General features: G+C 46.2%; 1 protein-coding gene across 3 annotated transcripts in view; it reads right to left on the reverse strand.

Moving 5' to 3' along the window:
* The window catches only part of cgnl1 (cingulin-like 1), a 151,321-nt gene extending 148,361 nt beyond the window's left edge, over positions 1-2,960 (reverse strand). For 2 of the 3 annotated variants that reach the window (XM_085968725.1, XM_085968726.1), the window contains exon 1: positions 2,576-2,960. The gene's annotated coding sequence lies outside the window, so the exon portion shown is untranslated. The remainder of the gene's footprint in view (positions 1-2,575) is intronic. The other variant, XM_085968723.1, reaches the window with a different exon arrangement.
* Positions 2,961-20,756: the final 17,796 nt, after the last annotated feature.

The following is a 20,756-nucleotide window of genomic DNA, read 5'->3' on the forward strand; positions in this document are numbered from 1 at the left end:
TGTACTTGTAGCCATGGTGACAGACATACAGGATTTTTCTGTAGGATCGGGTACTAGTTAATTTTGCCTGTTGCCTTAACTTTGCACCCAATGTCCTGCATATGTTTAAGCTCAGGAAGCTGGTTTAAAAATGCTTTGAGCAATGTAATGTAGTATACATGTCTGTGGACTGATACTAATGACCTGAACTCAATTAAGAGACTAAACTCCTAGTACCACATGATAGACCCAGTTCTACATTACCAGCAACTGATAATCCACCTAGGTGAGGTTTTTGTGCTCATCAAGCTGAGGATTGGGATGTTTTCTCATTTCAGGGACCCAGTGTCAGCATCATGCTCTCCCAGGTCAGAAAGAAAGACTTACTTCTATATAGCACCTTTCATAACCTCAGGATGTTCCAAAGTGCTTTATTGTCAATGGAGTACTCTTGAAGTGTAGTCACTGTTGTAATGTAGGAAATGCGGCAGCCAATTTGCGCACAGCAAGCTCCCACAAACAACAATGTGATAATGACCAGGTAATCTGTTTTTTGTAATGTTAATTGAGGAATAAATATTGGCCAGGACACCGGGGATAACTCCCCTGCTCTTCTTTGAAATAGTGCCATGGGATCTTTTACGTCCACCTGAGAGAGCAGATGGGGCCTCAGTTTAACGTCTCATCCAAATGACAGTGCAGCACTCCCTCAGCACTGCACTGGAGTGTCAGCCCAGATTTTTGTGATCAAGTCTCTGGAGTGGGACTTGAACCCACAACCCTTCTGACTCAGAGGCAAGAGTGCTACCCACTGAGCCACAGCTGAACTGCACAAGTCAGACACAGAATACTGCAGATTCAAATGAAAGATCCTTCTGTAATAATCCAACGATGTGCATTAACTCCAAACTTGTTAGAACAACCCCTACAACGGAAGGCTGCTGTTGTAATTCACCAGCAGTATTGGCATGGGAACAGGCCAGCTGCAAGATATGGTAGAAATCGTACAAAACAAAAACCCACCACCAATACATGGGAGTTCAGATGACATTCATAAACTGCTCAAGCTTTGCTCTTATGGGCTATCTTCTGAGTTTGTAGATTGTGTTACAGCCTTGTAACTTCCTCTTAGGTATGCACTCCTCTACACAAATCCAAGGTCAAGATAGTGAATTTAGATGATCTGGTCTTTTTTTCCCCCTCTTTACTCCCCAATTTTCACCCTTCCTGTTCTCTCCTGAACATGCCGACTTCTTGCTGCGCTACAATCTACAGCCACCAACTGTCGTCTAGTCCCTTGTCCAAGTAGCCGTCTTTCCCATGTAAACCTTGATATTCAGTAGCCTATTGTTTCCTGTGGGGCAGTACAAGAAAGCTCAATCCTGACATACATCCACAGGCACTTCCATCAAGAGTCATTGCATAGCCACCAGCAGCAGGGAAGCAAGTACATTTTCCCTCACTGACCCAGGGGCAAAGTCAGCTGGGATCAGTTCTCATAGCACAGATCAAGGATCAATCGGGAGATCTTCTTGGATTGCTCCTCGCCCGCTAAGATACCATCTTTTGATACTGCTCTTCACTGGGTATAGAACCGACCTCTCCCGCCAGTTTCACCTAAATCTAGGATGACAGACCCGTCAGTTTAACCTAAATCTATTAATAATTAAAGCGCCACTTTAATCTTGACCATTTCTTCATACTTGACATTTCCCAGAAACATTTTCAGATGCTGCAAAGTTCAAGAACGTGGAGGGTTTTTCCCCCCCACAGAAACAAAGTTACCCCACTCCAGATTGAGCAACTGCAATTCTCAGCACTGGGTGTCATTCAGGCTTTTTTTTTGGTCTTTTAATACTCCTGTGCAGCGTCTTGGGATGTTTTACCACGTTAAAGGCGCTATATAAATACAAGTTGTTGTTGTAACCACTGTACCTGCAAACTACAACACGTCCCCCTTTCAAGTGAACTTTTCTCTTCCTCCAGATGCATTATTTTTAATGCATTCTATTGTACTTATCAACCGCATCTAAAAATAGGATTGCTTACGCAGGTGCTTTGAATATTTTGTTTCCTCCAAGAATTAACATTTTGGGATTAAAAGACATTTCACATTTTAATGGCGCGGTGCTTCTTACTCAAGCTATGCGTTTCAGATTTAAATTGGGATCGGCGCATAATTACGAAAAAAATCAATTTTACAAAGAGAACGGATCAGTCAGCCTGTGAAGATGGTGAAAATAAGTCAAGATTCTCTCAATAAAATGATCTTGTTTTCAAAACATAAAATAATTTGAATTCCTCTCAAAATACTAGCACAAAAGTCAAAACTAGCACCTTGAAAGCTAAGGGAAAAGACACTGCAAAGGAGGAGAAAATCTTGGGCAACAACAAGCAAAGATTTTTTTTAAAAAAAAGCTTAACATATTAATCCATGAAATATTCCAGCACCTTTGCGACCTGCCTCCGTGACCACCCCCTGTAATAATGTCTGGTCAGCAGTGACCTTGGTAAATATTCTTAATGGCCAGTCTTTTTAATTTTAAACTATCTTAACAAAGCAGCTGCAAAGTTTACTTACCGAAGCTGCACTTACCCCCAAAAAAAGTTTAAAGCTGATCAAATGCTGTCAAGCAAAGCCCGAAGACCCTGTTATTTAAACAGCCCACCGTGTGCCATCAGCGCCGGTGACTGCGAGTCTGCAGCCTCCTAATGTGAATGCAAATTGCAGTGACAGTGAAAAGGGGGAGAAAAGAAACAACTTCTGCCTCCCACCGCTCCCGGCCGGCGGGCGGGCGAAGAGACAGACAAGTTTCTCCAGTCAGAATTAAAGCAAAAAAATTTTGGGGGTGGGTGGGGGACAAAACTTACTTTGCTCGAACTCACCTCCTGAGGGTGAAGTTGCCCAGCGGTTTCTAGGGACTCCGAATTGTCAGAGTAGCGGCGGGCAGCTTTCCATATTGTAAATGGTGAGAGAGGGAGCGAGCACAGGGCGCGCGGGGGAGGGAGCGAGCCCAGGGGCGCGCACTGGGGGGGCGAGCCCAGGGGCGCGCGCGGGAGCGAGCCCATGGGGGCGCACGCGGGAGGGAGCGAGCCCGGGGGTACGCGCGGGAGGGAGGGGGCTATCACAGGGTGCGCGCGCCAGGCAGGAGCGAGACGCTGCGGCTGATTGACAGGTCGCTCTGAACCCCTGGGGATTCAGGTGTTGCAGCGATCGCATAAAATGCAATCGGTTTGTGCATCCCCCGCGCAAAAAAACAACACACACACCCTTGCTTTTTGGGGAGGGCCAGATGAGTTTGCTTGCGCTGAGTGGAGGCAGCGCAGCGGGTCGAATGCACAGAGATGCAGGGGAAGGGGAAGTGCCCCCACCCACTGTGGGCAGCCGGAGAGGAGGCTCCTCTTACAGCAGATGGGGCAACTTCCGCACAGGAGGCAAAGAAACCGGAGTAACAGCGCGCCCAGTCGGCTTAAACGGGACCTCTGCACCCGTCCACGCTGTGCCAAGGCTAGGGTTTTTTTTTCTCTCCTTGTGAGCCTGATCATGGGCAACATTTTTATTGCGGTGAAATATAATTTAAAAACATGCGCAAGCCTCTGCCACACCGTCCCGGGTCAGAGCTCACCGGTGCCCACTTTTAGTCTTGGGGGAAAAACACAAACCCTGGAGGCAGATCTCTCGCTTCAAGGTCCCGATTATGAGGAACGATTAGAGAAAATTGGGGGTTTTCAGCCTCAAAGGAAGGCCACTGAGAAGGGATAGAGGTATTCAAGATAGTAAATAGTTTACACAAAGTACATCTGAAACCTGACAAATTTAAATTGTAGGACAAGCAGGCCGTAATTAACACTAGTGAAACGCATATTTAGGGCTGACGTCAGGAAATTCTTCACATAAAGAATGATCAAATAGAATGGAAATAGATAGGAAAGTGGAGGTAAAAAAATTGGAATAAATTTAAGAAAAAAGATGGAGGGGAAGAGTAAGGACTGGATAGACGAGCATAAAGATCGTCCTCATCCACATCATCGCCCTATAGTAAGGAAAACAAAAATGTGAACTTAGAGAAAGTCTTCAAATTTATCTGCACAGCTTTGTCTAAATGCCATCCAGTTTTCAGCCAGTATCAGTAAAAGTCCAATCTCACCCCTTGTGGTATCTTAACCATCTCTTCTGACTTTGCCCTTTCTGAGCAAATGCCTCAACAGAATTCTGAGCTCTTCTTCCGCCTCCACGTCCACTTTATTGGTCAGGAGGCCAGCAGAGCAGACCCTTTCTCTACAGAATTCCCTTTCCACCTGCACCCCCTCCCTCTGGCTTCTTATGCTCTCTTTTCATTAAGAACTGCCGGCGTGACATCAGCCGTGTCGGTTGCTCCACTCCCCTTGCTCAAATCTACCTCCCTCTGAACTTGCAGCACTCCGTTCTCTCAGGTTCAACCATGACATTATCATTTAACCTGCTGACAAGGGAAGTGCTGCTGTTGTTTAGGGAAATTATGATAGTGGCAGAGAACATTACAGTATAACAACAGAAAATGCTGGAAAAACTCAGCAGGTCAGGCAACATCCGTGGAGAGAAATTTGAGTTGACGTTTCGGGTTTGACCCTTCTTCAAAACTGGAGAGAAAAGGAACTAGATCGAAGGCAGGGCTGCGATCGGACAAAAGAATAAAAGAACCAAAAGAAGTAAAAGAGATTAGAAGCTAGGCGAGATGGTAATAGGCTGGGATTAGGTGTAAAGTGTACTGGCAGGGCAAAAGATAGCTGCCAGGTGTGAGAGAGAAACAAAAGGAAAGGGGGGGGAGGAAAGGAGTGGAAAAATATAAGTAAAAATGAAATAGGGGCCGAGGTTATGATCTGAAATTGTTGAACTCGATATTGAGACCGGAAGGCTGCAGAGTGCCTAATCGGAAGATGAGGTGCTGTTCCTCGAGTTTACGTTGAGCTTCCGTGGAACAGTACAAGAGGCCAAGGACGGTGAGGTCCGAGTGGGAATGGAGCGGTGAATTGAAATGACAGGCGACCGGAAGCTCGGGGTCACCCTTACGGACTGAACGGAGGTGTTCCGCAAAGCGGTCACCCAATCTGCGTTTGGTCTCCCCAATGTAGAGGAGACCGCATCGTGAGCAGCGAATACAGTATACTAGATTGCGAGAAGTACAAGTAAATCGCTGTTTCACCTGGAAGGGGTGTTTGGGGCCCTGGACAGTGGGGAGGGGGGAGGTATAGGGGCAGGTGTTACACCTCCTCCGCTTGCACGGGAAGGTGCCAGGCGAAGGGGAAGGGCTGTTTGGGGTGATAGAGGAGTGGACTAGGGTGTCTCGGAGAGAGCGGTCCCTGCGGAATGCTGAAAGGGGAGGGGAGGGGAAGATACGTTTGGTGGTGGGATCACTTTGGAGGTAGCGGAAATGCCGGAGGATGATCCGTTGAATGTGGAGGCTGGTGGGGTGAAAGGTGAGGACAAGGGGAACCCTATCGTGGTTCCGGGAGGGAGGGGCAGGGGTGAGGGCAGAGGTGCGGGAGATAGAACTGACACGGTCGAGGGCAGTGTCCACCACGGTAGAGGGGAATCCTCGGTTGCGGAAAAAGGAAGACATGTCTGAAGCACTGGTGTGGAAGGTGGCATCGTCGGAGCAGATACGGCGGAGGCGGAGAAACTGGGAGAATGGAATAGAGTCCTTACAGGAAGCGGGGTGGGAGGAAGTGTAGTCCAGGTAGCTGTGGGAGTCAGTGGGCTTGTAGTAAATATTGGTCGATAACCTATCCCCAGAGATGGAGACGGAGAAGTCGAGGAAGGGAAGGGAAGAGTCAGAGATGGACCATGTGAAGGTGAGGGAAGGGTGGAAATTGGAGGCAAAGTGAATGAAATTGTCAAGTTCGGGGCGAGAGCAGGAAACGGCACCGATACAGTCATCAATGTATCGGAAAAAGAGGTGAGGGAGGGGACTGGAACAAAGATTGTTCCACATAGCCCACGAAAAGGTAGGACCCATGACCCATGCGGGTACCCATGGCAACGCCTTTGATTTGGAGGAAATGAGTGGAGTTAAAGGAGAAGTTGTTCAATGTGAGAACAAGTTCAGCCAGGCGGAGGAGGGTCGTGGTGGATGGGGACTGGTCGGGCCTCTGTTCAAGGAAGAAGCGGAGTGCCCTCAGGCCATCCGGGTGGGGGATGGAGGTGTAGAGGGATTGTACGTCCATGGTGAAAAGGAAGCGGTTGGGGCCAGGAAACTGGAAACTGTTAAAGTGGCGGAGGGCCCCAAACAGCCCTTCCCCTTCGCCTGGCACCTTCCCGTGCAAGCGGAGGAGGTGTAACACCTGCCCCTATACCTCCCCCCTCCCCACTGTCCAGGGCCCCAAACACCCCTTCCAGGTGAAACAGCGATTTACTTGTACTTCTCGCAATCTAGTATACTGTATTCGCTGCTCACGATGCGGTCTCCTCTGCATTGGGGAGACCAAACGCAGATTGGGTGACCGCTTTGCGGAACACCTCCGTTCAGTCCGTAAGGGTGACCCCGAGCTTCCGGTCGCCTGTCATTTCAATTCACCGCTCCATTCCCACTCGGACCTCACCGTCCTTGGCCTCTTGTACTGTTCCACGGAAGCTCAACGTAAACTCGAGGAACAGCACCTCATCTTCCGATTAGGCACTCTGCAGCCTTCCGGTCTCAATATCGAGTTCAACAATTTCAGATCATAACCTCGGCCCCTATTTCATTTTTACTTATATTTTTCCACTCCTTTCCTCCCCCCCCCCCTTTCCTTTTGTTTCTCTCTCACACCTGGCAGTTATCTTTTGCCCTGCCAGTACACTTTACACCTAATCCCAGCCTATTACCATCTCGTCTAGCTTCTAATCTCTTTTACTTCTTTTGGTTCTTTTATTCTTTTGTCCGATCGCAGCCCTGCCTTCGATCTAGTTCCTTTTCTCTCCAGTTTTGAAGAAGGGTCAAACCCGAAACGTCAACTCAAATTTCTCTCCACGGATGTTGCCTGCCCTGCTGAGTTTTTCCAGCATTTTCTGTTGTTATTTCGGATTTCCAACATCTGCAGTATTTTGCTATCGAACATTACAGTATGTTCAATTTGTATTTAAAACAGCAAACTCGTTTTATTTCCCTCTAGCAGACACCTAGCCTAATATTAGCATGGGTTATATGTAAATATGTATTTTATAGCTATATATGTAAATTCTCTTCCATAATTGGATGAATTCCTTTCAGGTTCTGTGCATTGGAGAATGTGTGCTTCACTGTAAATACATTAACATGCCATATGTCTGTGTGGAGTTTGCACATTCTCCCCATGTTTGCGTGGGTTTCCTCCGGGTGCTCCGGTTTCCTCCCACAGTCCAAAGATGTGCAGGTTAGGATGATTGGCTATGATAAATTGACCCTTAGTGTTACGGGGATTAAATACGTGGGGTTACGGGGATAGGGTGGGATATGTGTTGGTGTAGGGGTTACGGGGATCGGGTGGGATATGTGTCGGTGCAGGCTCGATGGGCCGAAATGGCCTCTATCTGCACTGTGGGGTTTCTGTGATTTCTGTGAAGCTTCATATATTGCTACACTTTGAAGGTTACACTGCATCAGAAGCAACAGCAACTTGCATTTATATAGCGCCTTTAACATAGTAAAACGTCCCAAGATGCTTCACAGGGGCGCAGTCAAACAAAATTTGACTGATGGGCCTTCAATAACCACAAAACTAGAAGTTATAGACCTTAACAAGTTGGCTTTTAATCACTAAGATCAGAGCTAACATCTCAACACACTGACTGGCTTGCAGGAATGAGTCATATAGATCCTGGGATCTTTATGTAAGAGAAGTCAGGGGCGGAGCCAAGACCTGGAACATTCCAAGTTAGTCAGGAAAGAGGAAGTGAAACTATACACCGTGTGGGGGAGGGTAATATACATGAGTGCAAAACGAATACAGGCAAGCCAAACACATTTCATTACAGACAGCAAGCCCCATGAGGAGATATTAGGGCAGGTGATCGAAAGCTTAGTCAAAGAGGTAGGTTTTAAAGAGTGACTTAAAGGGGAGAGGTAGAGATGGAGAGGTTTAGGGAGGGTATTCCAAAGCTTAAGGCCTAGGTAGCTGAAAGCACGGCCGCCAATGGTGGAATGATGGAAATTGGGAATGCGCAAGAGGCCAGAATTGGAGGAGCGCAGAGATCCCGGAGAGTTGCAGGGTTGGAGGTGGTTACAGAGATAAGGACAGGAGAGCCCGTGGAGGGATTTGAACACAAGGATGAGAAGTTTAAAATCGAGCTTTGCAGGACTGGGAACCAATGTAGGTCAGTGAACTCGGGATATTGGTGAACGGGACTTATGAGTTAGAATGCATGCATCAAAGTTTTGGTTGCGCTCAAGTTTACGGCAGGTGGTAGATGGGAAGCCAGCCAGGGAAGCATTGGAATAGTCGAGTCTGGAGGCAGCATAAGCATGGATGAGGGTTTCAGCAGCAGATGGGCTGAGGCAGAGGCAAAGACAGGCAATATTACAGAGGTGAAAGTAGGCGGTCTTGGTAAGGGAGAGGATACGGGGTTGAAAGCTCGGCTCAGGGTCAAATAGGATGTCAAGGTTGCGAACGGTCTAGTTCAGCCTTAGACAGGGGCCCGGGAGGAAGCACCAACGATTGTTTAAAAAAAATCTAATTATTCAAGCAGAACCAGTAATATGCTCAACACCACAGCACTTGTAGATTTTAGCATTTATTTAATTGGACCTGTAGTAGGATATAGCTCTGATACATTCAATATATGTGAAGTAGTCACAGAAACAACTCTATCTATTCTTCAGTCATTTAACATGAGTTAGATACTGTATAAAGATGTGGAATTGTTCTACCAACAATCTGATCAGCCAGCTGTCATTATATAAGTGTTGTCCAGTCAGGAGGCTCACGAGGATGAAGAATTACCAGCCTTTTATTACATTGGCACAGATAATTAAATACAGCTTTAAATATCTTGTACAAATCCAAGAATAATCAATTAGAATGTCATTTCAATTATGTACTGTTAATTAAGATTGTAACAGGATGTCCCAAAGCGTTGTTCTTCAGAGCTTCAAAATCCTGTCCTGATCCATTTCCGATTTTCCTGTTCCCGATGTTCCTTCCCTTGACAGATGCAACTTTGATTGAAAATGGTGCCTGGAGCTTTGAGATTTTTCTATTCTCAGAGAATGGAGCCTCCAAGCCTAACATACTCATTTTGAGGGTGGCTCAGCAGCTACATTGCATGACCTTTGGATTCAAAAGCAGAAGTCTGCTTATTTAACATACTTTAAAATCTGTGAACTTGAAATATGTTAAAGCAAAGTTATTATATACACACATAAAAGAAAAACATACCTTTCTGAAGCCCTGTAAGTTTGCACAGCATGGCCAGTACAATACCTGCAAATCTGCAGCACCCTCTTGTGTTTGAAATTGAACAATTAGTCAATTCTGAAAATACTTATTTTTCACAACAGAAATTATTCAACTCACATTTTCTGTTGAATTTCTATACTCAAGGTGGAGATGTCAGTTCTGGGTAATAAATCATCCACCAATATCAATTACTTTCACATCAGGTAAAGCACAGGCCATATGCAAAACAAGGCTCCCTCTACTTAATCTCAATATTGTCCCTTAGCTCCAGTACATGAGCACCTACTGGTGGATTATTATGATTTTTCCATTTTCCATTTTCCATACAAGCCAACTTTGTGGCCTTTGTAGATGAGATTACCCATTTTGTGTTAACCGATGTTGAATTGTGGTCAAATTCTGTGCTGTGGCCCCACACCCATTAGAAGCTGAATTCATATAGGTAGGCTTTCCACCTCCCCGCATTTGGCAGGGGGCTCAAGTGGCAGATCACAATCTCCTACAGTATGCATTTGGTTTTAATAGAATCCTCAATATTTCAGTACAGCGACAGATAATGGGATAATCCTGCCCATGCGACTGTCTCTTGCTCAAGAGCTAAAGCAAGCATGAGAAAACACTTGCAAATCCTAATTGCAGGCAGGCGGTTGAGATAGAGAGAGGAGAAAGACAAAGAAAAGAGAACGCCTTAATGAAGAGAGGAATATATTAATGCCATCTGGCCAGACCATGTGATAGACACAGCTTGCTGCTTTTAGCTTGGTGTGTGTTTTTTGTGAAAGTGAACCAAAGTCTGGGGCACCCCATTGAAAATCCCACACCTAGGATTTATCCAGTGCTTTCAACTCTGGATAGCGATGCTTTGTGGCAGAAGCAAGGGACAAAAAGACTTCAATTTCATTAGTTTGGGTTGGAACGAGAGTAAACTCAAAACATCCAATATTTCATTGTATAAAGTACTGAGACATTTCAATTTGTAAGGTGTTATATAAATGCAAATGTTATTTATGCTGTACTTGAGTCTGCACAGAGCAACACCAATACATGCACTCAGCCTTACAAAATTTAAGTCTATCTACGTCACTTGCCTGTAGCCTAATGATAAAAGAATACAAGTCATGATGGAGTTATCATTCCATACAAACTTAGTAGAGATTTGGGTCTTCAGAAAGAGAAACCTCAGAAATGTTAAAGCCATACGTGGTGTATTGACAAGGTATAAAGTCAGATTAGATTAGTTGTCAGGACAAATGTACTGTTGATTAAGAAACCCTAGCATTATAATCTCCTGTAGCAAAATGAGTTACATAAAGTCAGTCAGTCACTTCTACAATATGGTCTTGATACAAAGTATCTTTGGAATGTCATAGTAGGTAGAAAGACAAGAGAATGCTGGAACGACCATACATAAACCCTCCCAGGAAGTGCTGCAGGTAGGTTCCAATTCAACTGTATGCTCAGAGTCAAATCTGCTCCGAGGAGTGGGTTAAGCCTACACTTTGTTCCGCTTCAGACTCCTTCTTGGAACTGGCCGTTGTCTACTCCTGGTCATTTTTGTGCCAAAATATTTTGAATCAACAGATAATTTGAATTAAATTATTTTAAATTAAGAGCATAGTATATGGTAAAGACTATTCAATTCAATTCAATTCAATTCAATTTAATTTTATTTGCCATATGTAACTAGTACAATGGAATGCTTACTCCCCGTGGGGACACGTCAGCTATTCTTACAGCGCCGTGTTCAGAAAGTCAATTCTTTGGCATCCAGTGGCAGTGGGAGCACGATGTCCCTCAGCCGCTCCGTCCTCCTCGTCACCGCGGCCTCCTCCTCACTGTTGCCGGCTCGGCTCCACGTGTGGTGGCCTGCTTCTCCCGCTCACCCTCTAGCCACCATTCCCGGCTCCCCTCCTCCCAGTCGGACTGCGAATCGTCGTGGCTGCTGCTGCTGCTCGATGCGCTGCGCTGCCTCCGCACGACTCGCCGAACACATCCTCCGGTCGCCGCGGCCTCCACCTCACCGTCACCAGCTCCACGGTCCGAATGCCCGGGGCCTGCTTCTCTCGCTTCCAGTCCGGCCTCTGACCGCCATGCTCGGCTCCCCTCCTCCCAGTCGGAATGCCTTCCCGCTGAGGAGCTGCCGGCCGACGAGCTCCAACGGGTCGACGTGGCTGCTGCTGCTGCTCGATGCGCTGCGCTGCCTTAGCCCGACTCGCCGAACACCTCGCTCCGGTTGCGGGAGCGAGCGGCAAGAGCGGGCCGCCCGAAACAGGGAGAGCGCACTAGCACCGGACCGTCTCGGTCGCCATCTTGACCTCTCACTTGACTATATTCACTTGCCAAAGAACTTACACTGAAGGAAGACAAAGGCAGCTAGGTTCCAAAATCATCAGAGTCAGTGTGGACTAAGGTGTCAATATGGCATTGCATAACCAGATGTGAACTATCCACAACTGGCTCAGTCACTTGTAATGTGGTCTAGGGATCAAAACCCAGCTAACATCAATATAAGGCTTCATAGACCTCAAGAAAAAGTAGTTCAATGTACATGTATTGTTAGCAGAACCCCTGATTACTTAACATAAGTATATCTGTGTACTGAAGGCAGTGGCTAAATGTGGAGACTAGCCATGGTGCATCCACCACCATATCCATGGTGTCTCCAGTATTATCATATGCTCATCTGAGTTAAGCAATGGGCTTACGAGCCCTGATTTAGGTTTTAAAAGCAACCACACCCAATAAGTACTGATACATGGAGCAAGAACAGGCATCGAGTAGATATTCCTAGACTCAATATCAGCCATCCACACCAGATATTAGTGCTTCAGCATCATCTTTAAGGCATAAATAGAAATGAGAATAGACCATTTTGGCTCATTGTTCAGGTCCATCTAGGAGATTATTTTCATATCTCGCTTGCACTGTTTCCAAGCTTGCGTGCTCTACTCTGTTTAATAAAGAATTTCTCAATTTATTTTTTGAACGTTTCAAGCAAATATTCATTCACTATGTTAGGTCGCAATCTATTTCATGTTAAATTATGAAGGCTGAAGTTATGTTTATGTTCCATTTCCTGAATGTATATTCATGTCCTTTAGCTCCTCCCTTTCCACACAAAGCACCTCCACAATCAACTACCAATTTCCTTGATGATTTAAAAAAATTGGATCACGCACATCCTTAGGTTTATTTTCTGTAGCAATAGTTAGTTCTGCTACCTTCCCCTTGTAGCTCATTGATTTGACACAATGTTTATTGCCCTTTTTAAAAACTCTTTCCAGTTTCCATATATCATTTTGAAAGTACAGTGACAAAAATTGAATGCAATAATTCAAAGTTAAATTTTCTAGTAATTTAAAATAAACAATGTAAACATAAGTCGAAATTTAGTGCTAAAAAATTAAATTCAGATAATTTGAATTAAGTGCTTTTGAGTTAAGAGTAGACTGTATCCTATCTCAGCTGTAGTAAATCTCTAGTGATTTACAGAATAAGTATTAGAATTATACTCTGTGCATGTATTTATAGCTCTATTATTGCATCTGACTTTGACAATTACTGCCCAACAATATGACTTGACTTTCAGTGTTTGGTTTCTTGGATATCTTTTTTTTTTCCTGCTGTACTTTAATAATATACCCTTCGCTGTATAATTACATTTGCCAGTGTTAAGTGTTATTTTCAGGTATGTAGTCAGCTTCTATCTGTTTGCTGACAACACCCAGCTCTACCTCTCTGCCATAATCATCCACTGCGTGACATCAAGTAGCTCCAACTTAATAGAAAAAAAATGTAGATTTATATACCTTTCACAACCTCAGGACATCCCAAAGTGCTTTACAGCCAAACAAGTACCTTTGAAGTGTAGTCACTGCTGTAATGCAAGGAAATGTGGTACCAAATTTGCACACAGCAAGGTCCCACAAAATAGCAATGCAATAAATGACAAGATCACCTGTTTTAGTGATGTTGGTTAAGGGATAAATATTAGCCAGGACAATATTCTTTGCATAGTGCCATGGGATCTTTTACATCCACCTGAGAGGGAAGGCGGTTCAACATCTCATCTGAAAGACAGCACCTCTGTCAATGCAGCACTCCTTCAATACTGCACTGAAGTGTTCGCCTAGATTATGTGCTCAACTCACTGGAGTGGGGCTCAAACCCACAATCCTCCGACTGAGAGATGAGTGTGCTGCCACTGAGCCAAGGCTGACGCCATCCTGTTTGGCTCCCACCTAAACACTCTTCCCCAAAGTCCTCGATTCCAGCCCCATTCCAGACTGCTCGCTCAGACTCAATTTCTTCAATACTCTCCTTGCCTGACTCCAAAGCTCCACCTTACATAATCTCCAACTCTTCCAACATTCCACAACCTTTATCATATCCTGCACCAACATCTGCTCATCTTTCAACCCTCTGTATCTACCAACACATTAAATTCAATATCCTACTCTGCTAAAAAAAAATCCATCCATAGCCGCTTCCCTCCTTAGGTGTGCAAATGTCTTCCAGCTCCATGGGCCAGCTTGTACCTTCCACTCTGCTGACTCTAGCCTCTTGCACACCCTCCCTTTCCTACATTACAACAGTGACTACACTTCAAAAGTACTTCATTGGCTGTAAAACGCTTTGGGACGTCTGGTGGTCGTGAAAGGTGCTATATAAATACAAGTGTTTCTTTTCAAGTCTTTCTTTCTCCCCTCCAACAACAACAACTTTTATTTATATAGCGCCTTTAATGTAGTAAAATGTCCCAAGGCGCTGCACAGAAGTATTATAATACAAAAAAATGACACCAAGCCACATAAGGAGAAATTAGGACAGCTGACCAAAAACTTGGTCAAAGAGGTAGGTTTTAAGGAGCGTCTTAAAGGAGGAAGGAAAGGTAGCGAGGCGGAGAGGTTTAGGCAGGGAATTCCAGAACTTAGGGCCTAGGCAACAGAAGGCGCTGCCACCAATGGTTGAGCAATTATAATCAGGGATGCTCAAGAGGGCAGAATTAGAGAAGCGCAGATATCTCGGGGGGGTTGTGGGGCTGAAGGAGATTTCAGTGATGGGGAGGGGAGGGGAGGGGCGAGGCTATGGAGGGATTTGAAAACAAGGATGAGAATTTTGAAATCGTGGCACTGCTTAACCGGGAGCCAATGTAGGTCAGCAAGCACAGGGGTGATGGGTGAACAGGACTTGGTGCGAGTTAGGACACTCCAGTCTATATTTGGCAGCAGAGCTTGCAAGCACCCAAGCTCTATATTCTTGAACACTCTCTCTAAACTCCTCTGCCTTGCTACACATCTCATTTTCAAATGCCTCATCAAAACCCATCTCCCTGTGATTACCTTCCTTAACTATTGGTAATGCTCAGCATCCATTGTTTCTCTTTTTTTATTCGTTCATGGGATGTGGGCGTCACTGGCAAGGCCAGCATTTATTGCCCATCCCTAATTGCCCTTGTTAAGGTGGTGGTGAACCGCAGAGGGCAGTTAAGAGTCAACCACATTGCATTGGGTAAGGACGGTAGATTTCCTTCCCTAAAGGACATTAGTGAATCAGATGGTTTTTTACGACAGCCACGGTATGCCGGTGGTGGAGGGAGTGAATGTTTAAGGTGGTCGATGGGGTGCCAATCAAGCGGGCTGCTTTGTCCTGGATGGTGTCGAGCTTCTTGAGTGTTGTTGGAGCTGCACTCATCCAGGCAAGTGGAGAGTATTCCATCACACTCCTGACTTGTGCCTTTTAGATGGTGGAAAGGCTTTGGGGAGTCAGGAGGTGAGACACTCGCCGCAGAATACCCAGCCTCTGTTAAATGTTTCTCCTTTGTTAAATGCCTTGGAACACTTATTGTACTAAAGGGGTTATATAAATGCAAGTCATTGCCATTAAGTCGTTAATTTGTTGTATCTTCAGATATTTCAAGCTTGTTTATTTTGGACATTCCTGGAATTTATTTCAGAATTTTAGTAAGTAATCACTAGAAAGGCACAAGAAATATCACTCAATCAGCTCAAAAATCAAACAACTCCAGAAACTGGAAATATGAAACTGAAAATGCTGGAAATACTTGGATCAGCCAGCTCCTGTGGAGAGAATAAATGGGTCCACACCCAAAACATTCTTCTGTTCTCCCAACAGCTGCTGGAGGGGTCCAGGATTTTCTGTTTATGATTCAGCTGCTCTAATGTTCTTTCTGCATCTCATGAAAATTTTAAAACTACAATTTGCCTAATAAATCTAAAGAATAGAAACAGAAAATGCTGGAAATAGTCAGCAGGTCAGGCGGCATCTGTGGAGAGAGATAACGTTTCAGGTCGATGACCTTTCGTCAGAGTTCCGACATCGTCCTGAAACGTTCTCTCTCTCCACAGATGCTGCCTGACCTGCTGAGTATATCCAGCATTTTCTTGTTTTTGTTTCAGATTTCCAGCATCCGCAGTATTTTGCTTTAGTAATCTAAGGAGTAGATCGAGATGAAACAGCAAGGTAATTATGCAGTTGATGCTGAATGGAGAAAAATGAATTGAGATCGCAAGGCTCACTATAAAATGTGTGAGGAGAAGGCATATAGAACCATAAAGGTTTACAGCACAGAAGGAAGCCATTGTTTCTGTGATGGGTCTTTGCCAGAGCAACCCAAAATGAATCCCACTGTCTCACTCTCCCCAATAGCCCTAAATCTTCCGCTGCTTCAAATGTTTATCCACTCATACCTGAAGATACAATCATCTTTGCCTCAACCACTCCTTAACATCAAGAAAACCAAGGAAATCATTGTGGACTTCAGGAAGTCTAAAGGCGGAGTCACACCCCCATCCACATCAATGGGGCTGTGGTGGAAAGGGTGGACAGCTTTAAGTTCCTCGGAGTCCACATCACGGAAGACCTCTCCTGGTCCCTCAATACCTCCTCTCTGGTGAAGAAGGCCCAGCAGCGCCTATATTTCCTAAGGAGGCTGAAGGGATGTAACCTGTCACCCCTGATCCTCTCTAACTTTTACCGCTGCACAAGAGAGAGCATCCTGACAAACTGTATCACAGTATGGTATGGCAGCTGTAGCTACTATGACCGGAAAGCCCTGCAGCGGGTAGTCAAAACTGCCCAACGCATTACCGGCACCCGGCTACCGACCATAGAGCACATATACCAGAAACGCTGTTTACGGAGGTCACGGTCCATCATCAAAGACCCCACCCACCCCAGCCACAGTCTGTTCGCCCTCCTGCCATCTGGGAGACGCTCCAGATGCATTCGCACCCATATGATCAGATTTAGGAACAGCTTCTTTCCCAGGGCTATCATCCTACTGAACTCCACAAATAAACTCTAAAGCCTGCACATCTGCCAATGCACTTTATTATGGTTATGTTTATGTTAATGTATTACAAGACAAATGTATGTGGAATGTTTAAATGTCTTAATCTAAATGTACTCTCTCGGGAGCCGCAAGCCTACATTTTGTTGTGCTGCACTTGTGCACTAACATTGACAATAAAAGTTGATTTGATTTGATTTGTGGCAAAGCATCCCATGCTCAATAGCTCCTTACTTCTCTCCTCACATTCTCAGTGACCATTTTAAATTGATGCCCCATCATCACTGATTCCCCAACCAGTAGAAACAGTTTGCCCCTATTCACCTCATCAAAACTCTGCAACATTTTAAATGTCTCCTCAGCCTTTTCTTCTGCAGTGGTAATAATCCCAGTATCTCAAGTCTCTCCTATTCTTCATTATCAACTGTCTCTATTCCAATGCTCTCGTGGCCAGCCTCCCACCTTGTACCCTCTGTAAACTTGAGCTCATCCAAAACTCTGCTGCCCGTATCCTAACTCACAAGTCCCGTTCAGCCATCATCTTCTCCATCTTAGGCAGTCCCTCGGAACCAAGGATGACGTGCTTCCACATTAAAAATGAGTTCGCAGGTGACTGATGAGTCCAATGCGGGACCTACAGTCTCTGTCACAGGTGGGGCAGATGGTGGTTGAAGGGGCGGGGTGCTTGGGTTGACGTGCGCTCCTTGCGCGGCCTGCTCTTGGCTTCCGCTTGATCCCAGCGAAGAGACTCAAGGTGTTCGGCGCCTTCCCGGATGCTTCTCCTCCACTTTGTGCGGTCTTGGGCCAGGGATTCCCAGGTGGCGGTGGGGATGTTACACTTTTTCAAGGAGGCTTTGAGGGTGTCCTTGAAGCGTTTCCTCTGCCCACCTGGGGCTCTCTTGCCGTGCCAGAGCTCGGAGTAGAGCGCTTGTTTTGGGAGTCTCGTATCGGGCATGCGGACAATGTGACCCGTCCATCGGAGCTGATCGAGCGTGGTCAAAGCTTCGATGCTGGGGATGTTGGCCTGAGCAAGAACACTGACGTTGGTGCGCCTATCCTGCCAATTGATTTGTAGGATCTTGCGGAGGCAGCGTAGGTGGTACCTCTCCAGTGCTTTGAGGTGCCTGCTGTACATGGTCCATGTCTCTGAGGCATACAGCAGGGCGGGTGTCACTGCTGCTCTGTAGACCATGAGCTTAGTGCCGGGTTTGAGGTCCTGGTCTTCAAACACTCTCTTCCTCAGGCGACCGAAGGCTGCACTGGCACACTGAAGGCGGTGTTGGACTTCGTCGTCGACGTCTGCCCTTGTTGACATCGTTCAGCCATCACCCTTGTGCTCGCTGACCTACATTGGCAACACCTCGATTTTAAAATTCTCCTCCTTGTATTCAAATCCTTCCATGGACCGCCCCCGCCTATCTCCTCCAGCCCTACAACCCACCGAGATCTCTGCGCTCACCCAATGCTGGCCTCTTGCACATCCCTGATTTTAATTGCTCCACCATTGGCAGTCGTGTCTTCAGCTGCCTAGGCCCTAAGCTCTGGAATTCCCTCCCTAAACCTCTCCCCTCCTTTAAGACGTGACTTAAAACCTACCTCTTTGACCAAGCTTTTGGTCACCTGCCATATCATCTCCTTATGTGGCTTGTGTCAAATTTTGTTTGATAACACTCCGGTGAAGCGCCTTGGGACAATTTACTATGTTAATGCTGCTATATAAATGCAAACTGTTGTCTTTTTCGTCCTCTCTTGTCTTCTCATTCTAAATTCCAAGAATTTCTAGACTTTGGGGGAAAAATTCAGTATCACCCTATTTGGGGTGCCATTATCGGCCGTGTGCAAAGTTTAGCGCCTGGCGCTAATTATCGCCTCCAATGGCAAACTTGGCTTTTATCGCCCCTGGAGGTGATTGGAGCGCTAAGTCAGGTGCTTCACACCTGTCTTAAGGCACAAAGTCCGAGGAGCGAGGCGCTACCTCAGAGCGCTGACGATGCAAGGAAGTGCAAATCAAAATGAACCTGCAAAGTGCTGCTCAGTACCCAAAACTCCTTCACACAGCATTGAATCTCTCCAGAAGTCTCTCTCTCTCTCTCTCTCTGAATGTGTGGTGCAAAAATGTCACCAAGAAAAGGCAGGAAGCGGTCGCCTTTAAATAGCGCTCCCCTTGTCCCTTTCTGACAGCATAATGCTCCCCTCAACCGGTCGTTGCTAGCGGCAGGTGGCAAGGCAGGGGACGCCACTCAATATCCGGTCCGGGACGCTGCACACTCGACCGACGTCACAATCTGCCGGCGCAAAAGATCGTGGCAGCAGTGTTTAGCGCCGCCGCAAAATGTCTAGTTAATTTCACGAGCGGCGTAAACATCGCCGCGCCCGTGCGCTAGTTGCTTTGTGCCCCATTAGCGCCCTCTTAAGGCGCTAACGGGAGGCGCAAACCAACTGAATTTTTCCCCCTTTGTGTCCAAAAATCAAGGCTGCTTTCTCTTTTTCCCATCTCTCCTGCTCAACCCATCAAATTAACTTTAATTACTTCTCAGAAATTGTTACAAACCAATAAAAACATCTTGGAGTCCTCAAGGTTCTCTAACAACACAACTTGGACTAACATTCCAGTGTGCAACATTTATATATGAAATTGGGTATTTATGCTAGTCCTAGCCTGTCGCCTGTCTAACAAAGCAGAAATCCAACTAAAGGAACCTCGGTACAGAACCCGCAGTCAAATACCCTCATGGTCTTGATGGCTGAATTGGGACAAAGGAAGGTCAAAACAAATACCTTCACAACAGAAAAACTGTCAATCAGAAGAGAGTTCAAAGGCAACAGCTGTCCTGACAGGATTTCCTGGTACAATGGCTACACCTGTGAGACAAAGGAACTCTCATGCAGTGAGGAACAGTCTCATAGGTATTTATGTTACTTATGTGAACTTGGCAATTAACACTCATTAGGCCTATTCAGCGGTGACGCTTCTTTGAAGTAACATTAAACACAAAACAAAAAGTGTTTCAGTTACACCCAGTCTGATTTCAGCAAGCAGTAACAAATTAGGGCCTACCACAAAAATTCAATAAAAATATTAATAGGAAGTCTTTCATGATTAAAAAGACATGTCTATTCCCTTGATCTCATTCCCTCCCAGTTCCTCACCACCAAACTTCCCTCAGCATTTTGTTTACTGACATTAATCTCTCTATCCTCTTCTTCTTAGGCAGTCCCTCGGAACCGAGGATGACTTGCTTCCACATTAAAAATGTGTTCGCAGGTGACTGATGAGACCAATGCGGGACCTACAGTCTCCGTCACAGGTGGGGCAGATGGCGGTTGAAGGGGCGGGTGGATGGGGTGCTTGGGTTGACGTGCGCTCTTTGCGCTGCCTGCGCTTGGCTTCCGCTTGCTCCCGGCGAAGAGATTCAAAGTGTTCGGCGCCTTCCCGGATGCTTCTCCTCCACTTTGTCCGGTCTTGGGCCAGGGATTCCCAGGTGTCGGTGGGGATGTTACACTTTTTCAAGGAGGCTTTGAGGGTGTCCTTGAAGCGTTTCCTCTTGCCGTGCCGGAGCTCGGAGTAGAGCACTAGTTTTGGGAGTCTCTTATCGGGCATGCGGATAATGTGACCTATCCATCGGAGCTGATCGAGCGTGGTCAAAGCTTCGATGCTGGGGATGTTGGCCTGAGCAAGAACACTGACGTTGGTGTGCCTATCCTGCCAATGGATTTGCAGGATCTTGCAGAGGCAGCGTTTGGTGGTACCTCTCCAGTGCTTTGAGGTGCCTGCTGTACATGGTCCATGTCTCTGAGGCATACAGCAGGGCGGGTATCACTGCTGCTCTGTAGACCATGAGCTTAGTGCCGGGTTTGAGGTCCTGGTCTTCAAGCACTCTCTTCCTCAGGTGACCGAAGGCTGCACTGGCACACTGAGGGCAGTGTTGGACTTCGTCGTTGACGTCTGCCCTTGTCGACAGTAGGCTCCCGAGGTATGGAAAGTGGTCCACGTTATCCAAGGCCTTGTCGTGGATTTTGATAATCGGGGGGGCACTCCTGTGTGGTGGGGGCCGGTTGGTAGAGGACCTTT

This window comes from Somniosus microcephalus, chromosome 27 (assembly GCF_052327205.1).
Source record: "Somniosus microcephalus isolate GS21.2 chromosome 27, FLI_Smic_1.0, whole genome shotgun sequence".
Taxonomy (NCBI): Eukaryota; Metazoa; Chordata; class Chondrichthyes; order Squaliformes; family Somniosidae; genus Somniosus; species Somniosus microcephalus.